We start from the raw sequence: 16,543 nt of genomic DNA, 5'->3' as shown, positions 1-16,543 counted from the left end.
TCTCTCGCTACAAAGTATTAACTTAAGGGGGCTGAATAATTTTGCACGCCCAATTTTTCAGTTTTTGATTTGTTCAAAAAGTTTGAAATATCCAATAAATGTCGTTCCACTTCATGATTGTGTCCCACTTGTTGTTGATTCTTCACAAAAAAATACAGTTTTATATCTTTATGTTTGAAGCCTGAAATGTGGCAAAAGGTCGCAAAGTTCAAGGGGGCCGAATACTTTCGCAAGGCACTGTAAATAGGCCTATAACAGTTAGGATCAGCTTGACTGCCTTCCAAGCAATGGGAACCTCCCCAGAAAGGAGAGACAGGTTAAAAGGTTGGAGATAGGCTTGGTGATGTTAGGGGCAGCAACATTAAAAAATAAAGGGTCTAAACCATTTGACCCAGATGTTTTTGTGAGGTCAAGTTTAAGGCGCACCTTTAGCACCTCGGACTCAGTGACTGCCTGCAGGGAGAAACTTTGTAGCGGGGCAGGTGGAAAAGAGGGAGAAGCATCAGGGATAGTCACATTAGAAGGGGTGGGAGATGAGGAAATGTTGGATGGGCAAGGAGGCGTGGCTGAGTCAAATAGGAATCCTGACTTAATGAAGCGGTGATTAAAGAGCTCAGCCATGTGCTTCTTGACAGTAACAAGCACATCATCAACATTAAGGGACATGGGCAGCTGTGAGGAGGAGGGTTTATTTTTCAGGTTTATAACCGTTTTCCAGGACTTCTTGGGGTTAGACCCACAGAGAGAGAACTGCTCCTTAAAGTAACTAACTTTGGCCTTCCGGACAGCCTGAGTGCACTTATTTCTCATTTGAACGATAGCCAGTCAGTTTGAGTATGCCGAGCATTTCGCCAATTCCACAAGATCACGGTCGAACCATTGACTGAAACTGTTTTTCATTTTCATTTTCTTTATGGGGGCATGTTTGTTAACAATACCACTGAAAATATCAAAAAAGAAGTTCCAAGCATCTTCGACAGAAGGGATCAAGCTGATTCTATACCATTTTACAGAGGCCAGTTCATGAAGGAAGGCTTGGTCATTTAAGTTTTTTAAGCAAGCATCTATGACAAATCAGGACAGGTCATTTCACTGAGCAGCCATTACGAACACATAATGTAAAACAGTGATCACTGTTCATTACAGAAAACACCAGACTGATACCTATCAGGATTATTTGTGAGGATAACATCGAGGAGAGTAGCCTTGTCTGGGTGTTTGGAGTCATACCTTGTGGGATTGGTGATAATCTGAGAAAGATTTGGGGAGTCCCATTGCTTTAGGACTTGGTCAGGCAGTTTAACCTGTTAGTGATCCCTTCGCGCGCCAACCCCTTTAGCGTGATCGATTTGACAACATCCAGTGAAATTTCAGAGCGCCAAATTCAAACTACAGAAATATCAATATTCAATTCCACGAAAGTGTAAGGGTAATACATCAAAATAAAGCTTAATTTATTGTTAATCCAGCCGCAGTGTCAGATTTCAAAAAGGCTTTACTGTGAAAGCAGATCATATGATTATCTGAGGACAGCGCCCCGTATACAAACACATGAAAATAATTTTCAACCAGGCAGTTGGCGACACAAAAGTTAGAAATAACAATATAATAAATGCCTTAGCTTTGAAGATCTTCTTCTTTTTGCAATCTCAAATGCCTCAGTGACACAATGAATGGTCATTTAGTTCGATAAATTCCTTCTTTATATCCCCAAAATGTCCATTTATTTGGCGCGTTTGATTCAGAAATACACCGGTTCCAACTCGCCCAACATGACTACATAGTATCTAATAAGTTACATGTAAACTTGGTCCAAACATTTCAAATAACGTTCCTAATCCAACCTCAGGTATCCTAAAACGTAAATAACCGATAAAAAAATTAAGACGGGATAAACTGTTTCCAATACCGGATAAAAACAATGTGATGCGTGTTCCTGTTCCCACGTACCAAACATTTGAGTCCACCTGGAGTGACACTTACAAAGAACAGCCATACATCTTCATTTCTCAAAAGAAAAACATTGAACAATTTCTAAAGACTGTTGACATCTAGTGGAAGCCATGGGAACTGCAACCAGGTTCCTATTAAATAGGGCTTCCCATCCATAGAAATCCATTGGGATATACTAATGACCTCAATTTGTTTTTTCCCTGGATGGTTTTTCCTCTGGGTTTTGCCTGCCAAATCAGTTCTGTTTTATTACTCACATGCATTATTTTAACAGTTTTAGAAACTTTAGAGTGTTTTCTATCCAAATGTACCAATTATATCCATATCTTAGCTTCTGGGCCTGAGTAACAGGCAGTTTACTTTGGGCACGCTTTTCATCCGGACGTGAAAATACTGCACACTATCCCTAATTAAGCATGTCCCAGTTTAGGTCACCTACCAGGACAAATTCAAGCACTGAAGGTGATCCTTGGTAAAGATTGCCACTCCCCCACCTTTGGAAGATCTGTCTTGCCAAAAAAGGTTATAACTAGAAAGGTTAACATGAGTATTCAAAGCACTCTTTCTTAATAACCATGTCTCAGTAATGACCAACATATCTGGATTGGAGCTGTGAACCCACACTTTCAATTGATCCATTTTCGGTAATAGGTTTCTAGTGTTAACATGCAGAAAACCCAGGCTTTTACGAGAACAGAAATCAGTGAAGCAGATATCAGCACAAGTCAGAATTGGGGCTAGCAACAGTAGGTGGGCCAGGGTGTACATGCACATTTCCAGATATCATCAGCAGTATTACAATCAAGGCACGGCATAGTACAGGGAGAGCTCTGCAGTGTTGATTTATGACATCTGAATGTGCATCAGATGGCAACAAGATCATATCATACAGCAATTGCATCAGGTAACATGAATACAAAGCCGGAGAGAGGTGGCCTCCCATCCTATTCTAACCACCTCTTGATTGGTGGAGTGCTGCATTGATGGTTGTCCTTCTGGAAGGTTCTCCCATCCCCACAGAGGAACTCTAGACCTCTGTCAGAGTGACTATCAGGTTCTTGGTCACCTGCCTGACCAAGGCCCTTCTCCCCTAATTGCTCAGTTTAGCCAGGCGGACAGCTCTAGGAAGAGTCTTGGTGGTTCCAAACTTCTTCCATTTAAGAATAATGGCCACTATCTTCTTGGGGACCTTCAATACTGCATAAATGTTTTAGTACCCCTCCCCAGATCTGTGCCTCGACACAATCCTGTCTCGGAACTCTACAGACAATTCCTTTGACCTCATGGCTTGGTTTTTGCTCTGACAAGCACCGTCAACTGTGGGACCTTACATAGACAGGTATGTGCATTTCCAAATAATTTCCAATCAATTGAATTTACCACAGGTGTACTCCAATCAAGATGTAGAAACATCTCAAGGATGATCAATGGAAACAGGATGCACCTGATTTCAAGTTCAAGTCTCGTGGTAAAGGGTCTGACTGCTTATGTAAATAAGTCATTTCTGTTCGTTTTATTATGCATTTGCAAAAAAAAAAAAATGTTTTCACTTTGTCATTATGGGGTATTGTGTGTAGATTGATGAGATTGTTTTCTTATTAAATCAATTTTAGTATAAGGCTGTAATATAACAAAATGTGGAAAAGGTGAAAGGGTATGAATACTTTCCGAATGCACAGCCCTTTATTCCCTACCAAAAGGAAGTGTGCAAGATTGATTCAAAGTCTTTGAGCTGACCAGGACATGAGTGTTTCCAAATAGGGTAAGGAGACAAAGTAGCCAGTGGAGGTTGTAGTTCTGGGGCCTTACCATCTAACTGGCCATTCTGGGCAATCTGCAGCGAGAAGGGCATTATCCTTCCTGTATGACTGGTGAGTTATTGGGGCTGTAGGGTGATCAGTTTCCATTTTTTTTACTCTATTTTCTCCCCAATTGGTAGTTACAGTCTTGTCTCATCACTGCAACTCCCATACGGACTCGGGAGAGGCGAAGGTCGAGAGCCGTGCGTCCTCCGAAACACAACCCAACCAAGTCACACTGCTTCGTGACACAATGCCCACTTAACCCGGAAGCCATCCACACCAATGTGTCGGGGGAAACACCGTGCACCTGGCGACCATGTCAGCGTGCACTGCATCTGGCCCACCACAGGAGTCACAAGAGCGCAATGGAACAATGACATCCCTGCCGGCCAAACCATCCACTAACCTGGACAACGCTGGGCCAATTGTGTGCCGCCTCATGGGTCTCCCGGTCAAGGCCAGCTGCGATAGAGCCTGGACTTGAACCCAGAATCTCTTGTGGCACTGCGCCACTCGGGAGTCCCTCAGTTTCCATTTCTACAGTTGGGTGCAGGCAGTCAGCAGATGCAGTTTGCATGCTGATGAGACCTGTTGACTAACTGGAAAATGATATCCCAGCCTGAATGTTGCTGGGGTTTCTCCAGTAGTGGAATGGTTTGTTGTCTGGTTGTGAAGGAGAGTCCATGAAAGGGCTGTCACAAGCAAACTTGCCTTTAGAGCTTTCCAATGTCTAATTGGTCTGTGGGTGGAGTTTTTTTATGTTGAATGTGGCAAATGATAAATGATAAGAAAGTGACCTAAGAGACCAATCCTGGAGACTCAGGTTATACCACAGTGGGGGCAAGATGTAAAGATAGGGAGAGGGTGTCGGCGTTCAGGGTTGGATTCTCTTCTATTCGTTGGAGCCTCCCAGTTGCCTCATTTGTCCTAAAGAGGTTTGTGCCTTGGAATGCTTGGTGTTGCGATGCCAAACAGTCGGCTGCCTTTTTATATTGCCAGACAAACGTGTTTGAGTGTATATGGTGGGCATATTGGATGCCTTACATAATTGAAGTACACCAACACAGTCTTGACTACACGTCATAAGCACAGTACACAATTATTCATATTTTATTTTAAACTCGTATATACACAGGTGATCAAAACACCAATTAATGTTATTTTGGCAGCCATTGGATTTTGGACGCCATATTGGATTTGGAATCAAATCTAGGAGTGCCCCCTAATGTAATTGTAAGAGTAGGTGCTAAACATATGAAATCCACAGAGGAACCTTGGACTGTAAAAAATCACAGTTTTCAGTGTCTGAGCCCACTTGCCTTAGAGTTGAATACAATAGCCACAACATTTAAAAAATGTGTTACTGTTTACAGTACCAGTCAAAAGTTTGGACACCTACATATTCAAGGGTTTTTCTTTATTTTTACTATTTTCCACATCCTTGGATAATACTGAAGACATCAAAACTATGAAATAACACATATGGAATCATGCAGTAACCAAAAAAGTGTTAAACAAATGATAGCTTTGCACACTCTTTGCAACCAGAATGTTGAGGTAGTTGGAATGCATTTCAATTAACAAGTGTGCCTTGTTAAAAATGTATTTGTGGAATTTTTTTCCTTCTTAATGCGTTGAAGACAGTTGTGTTGTGACAAGGTAGGGGTGGTATACAAAAGATAGCCCTAAAAGACAATGTCCATATTATGGCAAGAACAGAGCTCAAATAAGCACACAACAGTCCATCATTACTTTAAGACATGAAGTTCCGTCAAGCCGAAAAATATCAAGAACTTTGAAAGTTTCTTCAAGTGCAGTCGCAAAAACCATCAAGCGCTATGATGAAACTGGCTCTCATGAGGACCGCCACAGGAAAGTAAGACCCAGAGTTACCTTTGCTGCAGAAGATAAGTTCATTAGAGTTACCAGACTCAGAAATTGCAGCCCAAATAAATGCTTCGCAGAGTTCAAGTAACAGACACATCTCAACTCAACTGTTCAGAGGAGACTACGTGAATCAGGCCTTCATGGTCGAATTTCTGCAAAGAAACTACTACTAAATGACACCAAAAAGAAGAAGAGACTTGCTTGGGCCAAGAAACACGAGCAATTGACATTAGACTGGTGGAAATATGTCCTTTGGCCTGATTAGTCCAAATCTGAGATTTTTGGTATCAACCGCTGTGTCTTTGTGAGACGCAGAGTAGGTGAATGGATGATCTCCGCATTTGTGGTTCCCACCGTGAAGCAGGGAGGAGGAGGTGTGATGGTGTGGGGGTGCTTTGCTAGTGACACTGTCTGGGATTTATTTAGAATTCAAGGCACACTTAACCAGCATGGCTACCACACCATTCTGCAGCGATTTGCCATCCCATCTGGTTTGCGCTTAGTGGGACTATCATTTGTTTTTCAAGAGGACAATGTCCCAACACACCTCCAGGCTCTGTAAGGGCTATTTGACCAAGAAGGAGAGTGATGGAACAAGACTGTAACTACCAATTGGATATCACGATAAAGGGGTAAACTTTTTTTTTACAATTTTATACATGTCTTCTCCCCTGCACATGCACTGATTGAAGTAGATTTAAGTGACATCAGTAAGGGATCATAGCTTTCACCTGGATTCACCTGGTCAGTCTATGTCATGGAAAGAGCAGGTCTTGTTAATGTTTTGTACACTCAGTGTATATTTCCCATGCAAATAAAGCCCCTTTGAATTGGAGAGAGAGAGAAAGATTTTGTCCTCTTGACGAGGGGAGGGCTGACAGGCCCTTGAATTTTGTCCTTGTGTTCCTGGATTATTTGCCATGCAGCCCCAGGTGACAAGACAGCACATAAATTGGACTGGCCTACACAGTTACTGAGCAACGAGGAACACAGGCTATGGCAACACTGTGGGATATAAACTAAGCTGAAGAGATGGCACTGAATGTAGTGGAAACTATTTTACATGACTATTTTCATGATATATTACTTTGCACTCAATCAACACCTAGGAATACCTTGATAGGCTTTCATACATGGGTGTTAAAGAATCGAACTGGCTATTGCTGTACAGCTCCACTAGTCTAAGTGTATGATTTCTATAATTGTGGACAGAAATAAGGGCTCATTTAGTCGACTCTGGTTAGGATTTTCATACTTATGCTCCCAGAGCAGAATCCTCTTTCTATCTTTGTTGGGTTGAGATATTCATAGACACACTCTTGCAGATGATTAATCATCTTCTGTTAACGTTTTACCAGTCTCTGTAATCTGGGGATTGGAATTGGAATCCCCGGGGGGTATGTTCTCTTGTTGGATAAGCCCCATGCTGCAATTGTGTGTGTGCGTGATTGTGTGTATTCATCCTAGATTGGACATTAGCATGTATTGTGCTGTGGCCAGTAGGATGTGCACATCCAAAGGTACACATTAGCCTTTTAAAATAGAATGACCCCTCTGTGTTTCCTCCGAGAATACTGATGCTCACTTAATGCATGTTGGTGGTGCCTCAACTCAACTGTTGTTAAGACCACTATAAACCCAGTCAGATGACCCAACAAATCCCCAACTTGTACATAGATGCCAAATATTTACAGAAACAAAGCATCGAAGAGTCATATCATGAATCTGAGTGAACAGCCATTCAGGTCAGGGGTTCACTGTAACGGCCGTCGGTGGAAGAAGGTGAGGACCAAAGCGCAGCGTGGTACGTGTTCATGTTATTTATTTAAACTGAACAACATCTAACAAAGAAACAACAACAACAAAAAAGCACAACCAAAACAGCTCCATCAGGTGCAACCCACACTAAACAGAAAGTATAATCACCCACAACTCAAGGGTGAAAACAGGCTGCCTAAGTATGGTTCTCAATCAGGGACAACGATTGACAGCTGCCTCTGATTGAGAACCATACCAGGCCAAACACAGAAATACCAAATCATACAAAAAAGAACATAGACTTCCCACCCAACTCACGCCCTGACCATACTAAAACAAAGACATCACAAAGGAACTAAGGTCAGAACGTGACATTCACCACAATCTGCATTAGAATTTCACCCGCTAGTACAGAGGAGTCTGCTCCTGTAGCTCTTGAGCTAGTGGTAAGAGTAAATAAATTCCGGCTTCTTTCTATTTCATGTCTCCCCCGTGCTGAAAATCACATGATTAATGTTGTATTCGGATCCAAGCTGTGTTTTTATCTGTGTCTCCATAGGGCAGGGTTTCCCAAATTCGGCCCTGGCCGCCCCTGGGTGCACATTTAGTTTTTTGCCCTAGCACTACACACAAATCAAAGCTTGGTTGGTTATTTGAATCACTTGTATAGTGCCAGGGCAAAAAACAAAATGGGGGGGGGGTTCAGGACTGAGTTTGGGAGACCCTGCCATAGGGGACCATCAGTGCTTTACATGTGGGGCTAACATGGAGCAGCCAGTCGACCATGCTTGGTCTTTTGTCCTCCATTTTATAACATCATATAAATCACGGATGGGGAATTAAGATCTCCCCCCTCCCCTTCCTTTCTTCCAGGGGATGGGCCTGTCAAGTCACACAGCACACCTTCCTGCATAATTTAACAGCCTTGATTAGTTTCACATTTTCCAGATTTATTGATTCCATTTAAATGAGGTGGGAAATCACAGTGGCAACATGGGTAAGCAAATTGAAGCTCTTCGCTATGCTCTTTTGAGTGTTTGTTGGAACCGTCTCAAGATTACTCCTTTCAGCTCTCATTTGTCTTACGATTACAATTATGCTATTTGAATTCTATCTAATTATTTTGTTTGCATAAGCTACTGTGCTGATGATTTTATATTGGGGTTAGAACGACAAATGATTCACTCCAATCTGAGTGTATATGGAAGAATAAAAAACTGTCTGGATTGTTGTGCATGGAATTGCAGTCAGATATCTTATTTTTGTCCAGTTGGTTAGCACTTTTAGAATTATTGTGATATTTGGATCATTCAATCTCCACTCTACCTCAGAATTGAAACAGTTTTGGGATGGAAGAGCATGTGGTTGTTGGACTGAGGTTGTAGTGTTGTAGAGAGAGTTAATAGAGTAGGTGTGTCCTGCTGAAGGGAATGACCAGTAGTCCTGGCCCCTCGCCCCGCATACGGAGACCCAGAGCAGGACCTGCTATCCTGCTGGCTGCCTGGCGGCTGGCGCACTGTGGCAGAGTTCACTGCTTCTGTGTGGGGCTAGAAAAACACATCACGCCCCCCACTTCCCCACACACACGCAAACGCACAGATGCATACAGGCAGGGACAGACACACATACGCTTTCTAGTAATGGATGAAAACACAACTACAAAAGAGCATACAAGTGGGGGTGATGGAGCCATCCCTGGTTATCACCTGGGTGGAAACCCAATTTGCAGTTTGGTCCAGTGGCGCTGAGCTGAGAGCGTTTGGGGCCTGAATCACTTAGCTAGACCACTTGCTTGCTGGGCATAATTGCAGCAGGATAGGAGACAATGTTTATTCATGCGGTCATGCGTTATTGGCCTTTCACCTGTGTGTATCTCTGTTGAATATGTATCTGTGTTCATCTTCTACTCCCCAGATACGACACACACACACGTCCTTCCCCCAGACCCCCTGCCACCTCAATTTTCCATACAGACACAAATACACACAAGCCCCATCCCCCTAGACTAGTTTACACATACAGTACACACACCACAAAACACACACCATAAACCTTTCTTCAAATGTACACACTCTCCCATTACCATCTGCACCAAGCCATGTCTGTATCACATATGGAAAATATGTATCATTTTCAAGGTAAACTGGTCGGATTACAGTCACTACTGAAAAAAGGATGATAAATGCATTTTCAAACGACAGGCACCAACTTGCACACATACCCAACACATACATTCACCCATGCACAGACACATGCAGTATTTGACAGTATGCATTCCATAGGATATATTTCCAGATAAATAAAAAGATACATAAATATAAATATGACATCACCTCAGAAACAGACAAAGAGGTGTCATCCCTTTCTGTGATCTTGTTCTCTGTGTGGTTTAGGATGGGCAGAGTGATGGAGGGAGGAGATGGTGTAATGTGGTGTGCAAAGAGTGACCTGAAGGATCCCCCGCCCTTCCCTTCCCTGCTGCAATGCCCCATGCTCGGAGTGATAATGGCTGGACATGGCCATCTCCCTGGCAGGCAGCTGCTCTCTGTCCTTGGCCAGGGAAACCAGAGGAGGGAGGGGGCAGGTGGCTTGGTGGACCCAGGTCAGGGCCACAGTCATTGGGCTGGTGTTGACAGCAAAGCCCCTGGCGGCCCTAGCTGGGAACAGGAATGTGAGGCCTGGCTAGTCATCATAGTTCAGTCTGGGTAACCTAACCCAGAGCCAGGCCAGTGTTCTGGGCCCAGCGGTATCAGGCAGGCAGGTTTGGCTTTGTAGAGGGAAGCAGGGAGGGATGGATGGATGGAGGAAGGGTGGGTATGTGTAAGGACAAAGGTCACTGCATGAGTATAGTCATAAACCAGCTAATTCTTTATGTACATACAAATACAGTTCATAAATCAATTACGTATACATCAATGATGATACATTAGGCTATTAAGTGTTCCAGTATGTAATCATTTTTAACCTCTTGTCCCCAACTCTGAGATGTTGTTGATATATAATTGTACTAGAACTCCTACATCTCCCTCCCTGTGTGTCTCTGTCTATCTCCCCCTGCTCACATCTGTCGTTGGTAATTGAAGAGAGCCCTTTTCTCGCCAACTGTTTATTTTTCTCTCTTCCTGTGTTGTTTCCAGAGCATGTGATGTGTGATTCCTGGGAGAGCCCGGGCTGGTTAGGGATCACTGCTGGGGGACTTCCTTTGCTCAGGTTCCAAGAAAACAGCCGTTTCATCTCCAGCGCACTCAAACGGCGCAGCTTAGCATGGAAACCAGATCAAAAGGAAGTAAAACTGAAGGTGACAATGACAGAGACCCACCCGTATCCACCCTGACAGACAAACGGCTGGAAGAATGAGGTGAAGTTAGACTAGGGAAGGGATGGAGAGTATCTTCAACGTACAGAAGTGGACACGTCAGATGTATCATCAACGTACAGAAGTGGACATGTCAGATGTATCGTCAACGTACAGAAGTGGACATGTCAGATGTATCGTCAACGTACAGAAGTGGACACGTCAGATGTATCATCAACGTACAGAAGTGGACATGTCAGATGTATCGTCAACGTACAGAAGTGGACACGTCAGATGTATCGTCAACGTACAGAAGTGGACACGTCAGATGTATCGTCAACGTACAGAAGTGGACACGTCAGATGTATCGTCAACGTACAGAAGTGGACACGTCAGATGTATCGTCAACGTACAGAAGTGGACACGTCAGATGTATCGTCAACGTACAGAAGTGGACACGTCAGATGTATCGTCAACGTACAGAAGTGGACACGTCAGATGTATCGTCAACGTACAGAAGTGGACACGTCAGATGTATCGTCAACGTACAGAAGTGGACACGTCAGATGTATCGTCAACGTACAGAAGTGGACACGTCAGATGTATCGTCAACGTACAGAAGTGGACACGTCAGATGTATCGTCAACGTACAGAAGTGGACACGTCAGATGTATCGTCAACGTACAGAAGTGGACACGTCAGATGTATCGTCAACGTACAGAAGTGGACACGTCAGATGTATCGTCAACGTACAGAAGTGGACACGTCAGATGTATCGTCAACGTACAGAAGTGGACACGTCAGATGTATCGTCAACGTACAGAAGTGGACACGTCAGATGTATCGTCAACGTACAGAAGTGGACACGTCAGATGTATCGTCAACGTACAGAAGTGGACACGTCAGATGTATCGTCAACGTACAGAAGTGGACACGTCAGATGTATCGTCAACGTACAGAAGTGGACACGTCAGATGTATCGTCAACGTACAGAAGTGGACACGTCAGATGTATCGTCAACGTACAGAAGTGGATACGTCAGATGTATCGTCAACGTACAGAAGTGGACACGTCAGATGTATCGTCAACGTACAGAAGTGGACACGTCAGATGTATCGTCAACGTACAGAAGTGGACACGTCAGATGTATCGTCAACGTACAGAAGTGGACACGTCAGATGTATCGTCAACGTACAGAAGTGGACACATCCGATAATCAATGATACACCGCTTGGTTAGGAGAGGAGAGATGGAAAGACAGAGAGATGAAAGAGGTGAGAAGGAGAAAGAGAGAATAAGCATTGAGGTAGAAGACATCAAGGAGAGGTAGAATGATAGAAGGGTGATAGAGAAAGGGGGAGAGGGAGAGGGGAGTGCCACCAGATGTGAGAGCATTAATTACTCCTAATCAAAGTCGGCGCCAGCCTGGTGACAGGGGCAGACAGCCACGAGACAGTCAAGGTCATCAGTGCCACCCCGGCCCTCCCCCCCACATACACACACCACACACCCCTGTGTCTCGTGTGTGTGTGAGTGAGAAATGGAGATGAACACTGACCCACAGCATGACATTGTGTTCCCATATCCAAACGTGCGTGCGACATCACTGCATCGCTGAAAATTTCCAAAAGCCCAGGATTTAATTTCCTTTGCATCAGTCTTGGGAAACGGATGGAAAGACAATGCTAGTGTGTTTACACAAAAAAATACTAATATGAAAATGTATGAGGGTATTTGACTAACTGACTATGGTTAGTGTTAGTGTGGGTTCTGTTGTGTCTGCGGGGTGTTGTATATTAAGTTAAGAGGATTACAGGTTGTTTGTTGCAGCGCTGGGCTGGCTGATGGAGATAACGCAGGGTGAATGTGGTGCAGGTGTTGTACTTAGAGCTTGGCGAGGTGCACAGTGCTCTCTGGCATCCGTATCGGTGCAGCTGGGGACCAGCACAAATGTCCCATTGCACCACAGGTTTTCCCCCCCAAAGTTCCTGAAGTTTTGGGAAACAAATTTGTAACCTCAACAGGTTTGTTTCTTTATTGTCAAATTTACATAATTTTTCAGGGTTCTCTTCAAACTGTTTTTTGGTGAAGGCCCAGTGCAGTCATAATTCTGTTTTTCCCGTGTATCATTTGTATAAAACATTTGATCTGTGTTATTTCATAATATTTGCTGGATGAAAATACAATCTGCACAGGACCTGCTAATCAACAGGTTTGCCTGGGCTGGAGTTTTGGCTTTCCGTGGTGATATCACCATGCAGTAAATTGGTTAATTGACCAATAATGAAGAGAGTTCCAAAGCAATCTGACAATAACATCTAGTTTTCAGTTTCCCCCTCTCCACTCAGACCACTCCAATAAAGTCCTAGCAACATTCTTACTTGAGTAATAGTTTTTTACTAAAAATACATTTTTGCCATTTTAATTGTAATCTATTAGAGTAAGGTTGTTACTCAGAAATCATTTGATATTGATATAAAAACAGCTGCTTTGGGCCTTTAAGGGTAATCATTGTCAATTCATTTGAATGTGTAAAACAGCCTGGGATGATAAATCAAATTTAAAAGGCATTCAACTGGTAATTTTATTCATGGTAATATGTAGGCATATATGATATATTGTAAAGATAATATTGTAGCTTAATCTGTATTCTGTTCAGGTTGTATATTGTTTGTGCTCATGTAACTACTCCGGTCCGTAAATGATAGTGAAATCCCAGATAGGCCTCAGATATTACCCATGAAACCTAATGTTCAAATTAGGAATATATGGATGGACATCCAAATGTGTCAGTGTATTCAGTGTCTTACATTTCCTGCCTCAGTTGAGCAGAAGCACACGTAGATGGAGAGTGGTGGCTGTCATCATTCCAACCTCTCTCTCCATGGGTTCCCTGGGGGCCTCTGTATCATTGGGCACACTGCAGTGCTAATAGCCCCTGTCTGAGAGCCAGCCAGGCACCTTTCTGAGGTAATGGTCCCCACTGCAATTTAGCCTGCTGCCATCCTACTGTAGCATGCCCTGAGCATGGCAGGAAATTACCATGGAGTGCTGATGTGGGGAATTTCCGCAGTAGAATATATCTTTCTCTGACAGCCAGAATTATGAATGATGCATGCAGAACAAGTCAATCAGTCTGCCTTATGCACAGAAATGTGGCGGTGCCTGTGTGTGTGCGTCTGTGTCTATACGTGCATGTGTGTGTGCAGTGTACAGTCCTGCATCTACAGTACTGTGCGTGGACCCTGCTGTTTTTTTCTGCTCAGTGAACAACAACTGTCAGCTAATCAGAATTCCCCACAGATTCATCCTCACCCTTCTGTCACCCTGTGGATTGTGACATTGAGCCTCGTCTGGACCTCACGAATGCCTGAGTCTTCTACTCACCCCTTTCTAACCCTGTAGGCAGACCATATAGAGAGGTAAAGCTCTCAAACCTCCTCAGATAGGCTTGGCTGGGTAATCGAGCAGCTCTCAATACGACTGCTCAGCCTATGGATTACTCCTCAATATGGGATTACAGCCCAATGAATGAACGGAGACACAATACTGCAGCTCAGCTCACGGAGCTACTGGATACAACAGAGATTTAGAGTGAGAACTGAACGGGAATGTCTTCCGCTCTGTATCGGTTACAGTATATTTCTACTGTAGTTGTCACAATCCTGGATGCATATCTCAAGATGTGACACTATAATCTTAATGCGATGAAGTCGTAGCTATATTTCTAGACAGGATGAACAAGAATCCCTGAATAACAGGTTTTACATGTCACCTTAGTCTGTTTGAAGATCACTGTGTCTTCTGCAAAATGCCAACACTACACACAATGTCATCAAGAATGTATGCTAGATTCAGTTTCAGATTTTAACAGTAATATGTCCACTCGGTTTGTCATTGGCGCGGAACTGTCACTCAGGACTCTGTGGTCGAGCAGGGGTGACCTCCACTTTACACAAGGTTCTCAGTGTGTACCATAGTGTGTGTCTGATGTCCTGGTAATGTTAGAGTGCTGCAGACCCAGTTCCCTGGGTTCTGTCTTGGAGATATCAGCCAGGAGCAGCAGGCCCGGCGTAGACCCAACACAGCAGGCCACCTCCGCCTCAACCGGTTCCTCGCCAACAGCCCTCCCCTGCCCTGCCAGGACGCCAGTCTCCACACATTGTTCTCTTAATTAAACTGGCGCGTGTTCACTGTGTGTGCCGTGGCTAAGACACACAGAAGAAAGACATAGGCTTCCTAAGCCGTTCCAACAAGAGGCAAGGTCTTTCTACAGTAGCAGAGCCAGCTGACAGTTTGGGTACAGGAGGTGTAAATCAAGGTAGGTCAATTCAAATAGGTTTTTCAGATGTAGTCTGAGAGAGCATTCAATTAAGCAATCAGGCATGACAACTCAGAGATTATTGTGTGAATAACTCCCGACTAAAGGGCAGCTCTAAGGTCCAATGTGTTAGAGGTGTTATTCACCATAATTCCCAGGTTCAAGGGTCTTATTGTTTTTATAAAATGGTTTCCAACATATATTTTTTTCAAAGTATTTTCATTAAACTTTATTTTAATGAGTACATTTTTTTTTATTTCATCCTTCCCCTGGACAATATAGTCCTGGCAAAAGCCAGTTGTTAATTTTGAGATTCTGTAGATGCTAGAGAAACTAGCTGGTTCTCCATGCCAAACGTTCTAAGCAAAAAAGGTTGCCATGCAGGCTAGCTACTTCTGCTTTGCTAGCTAGCCAACTAAAGCTAAAACACAATCACATCAAGTAGCTGAAATAAAAGCAATGTGCATTTTTATTTGTTGTTGAATAGCTGGACATGTTTAATCTATGACATTCTAGAGACCTCAACCCACTCTGGGGGCTGTTCTTTCTTTTGAGAAGCACCAGTCAAAGAACAATTAGTCTCAATTACCATCAAGCTTTTCCTTCTATCTGCCAGTAGAAGTGGAATTGTGATTATTAGTGAGGATCCAAACTGGGTGAGGATGTTCAAAAGATTATTCTTCTCTCTCTGTCTTCCTCATCTCAATGTGATTATTCCCCCTTATACGATCCCCTTCCATCTCTCAAACCACTTGAGCAGGTTTCAAAACCACTCTATTTGGAGATCACTGGAGTGATGCCCCTTTAGAAGAAAGGGAGAAATGAGAGCATCCCTTAATTGCGTGTTTAAAGATGAATAGAGAAGTACACTGAGTTATGGTCAAAGGAACAGGGAAGCCTTTATGGTTTAAATCACAGCACCTCTAAGACTGGCCTCATCTCAGGGAACCTTACAGGGGGATTTTGAATTTGTCTTTTTCTGTCTTTCTTTCTTGTTCTCTGTTCTCTCTCAGGGCATCTACAGTGGGGCAAAAAAGTATTTAGTCAGCCACCAATTGTGCAAGTTCTCCCACTTAAAAAGATGAGAGAGGCCTGTAATTTTCATCATAGGTACACTTCAACTATGACAGACAGAATTAGAAAAAGAAATCCAGAAAATCACATTGTAGGATTTTTTATGAATTTATTTGCAAATTATGGTGGAAAATAAGTATTTGGTCAATAACAAAAGTTTATCTAAATACTTTGTTATATACCCTTTGTTGGCAATGACAGAGGTCAAAAGTTTTCTGTAAGTCTTCACAAATCAAATCAAATCAAATCAAATGTATTTGTCACATACACATGGTTAGCAGATGTTAATGCGAGTGTAGCGAAATGCTTGTGCTTCTAGTTCCGACAATGCAGTAATAACGAACAAGTAATCTAACTAACAATTCCAAAAAAAACTACTGTCTTATACACAGTGTAAGGGGATAAAGAATATGTACATAAGGATATATGAATGAGTGATGGTACAGAGCAGCA

Source organism: Oncorhynchus kisutch, linkage group LG7 (assembly GCF_002021735.2).
Source record: "Oncorhynchus kisutch isolate 150728-3 linkage group LG7, Okis_V2, whole genome shotgun sequence".
Lineage (NCBI taxonomy): Eukaryota > Metazoa > Chordata > Actinopteri > Salmoniformes > Salmonidae > Oncorhynchus > Oncorhynchus kisutch.
This window is presented reverse-complemented; position numbering follows the sequence as displayed.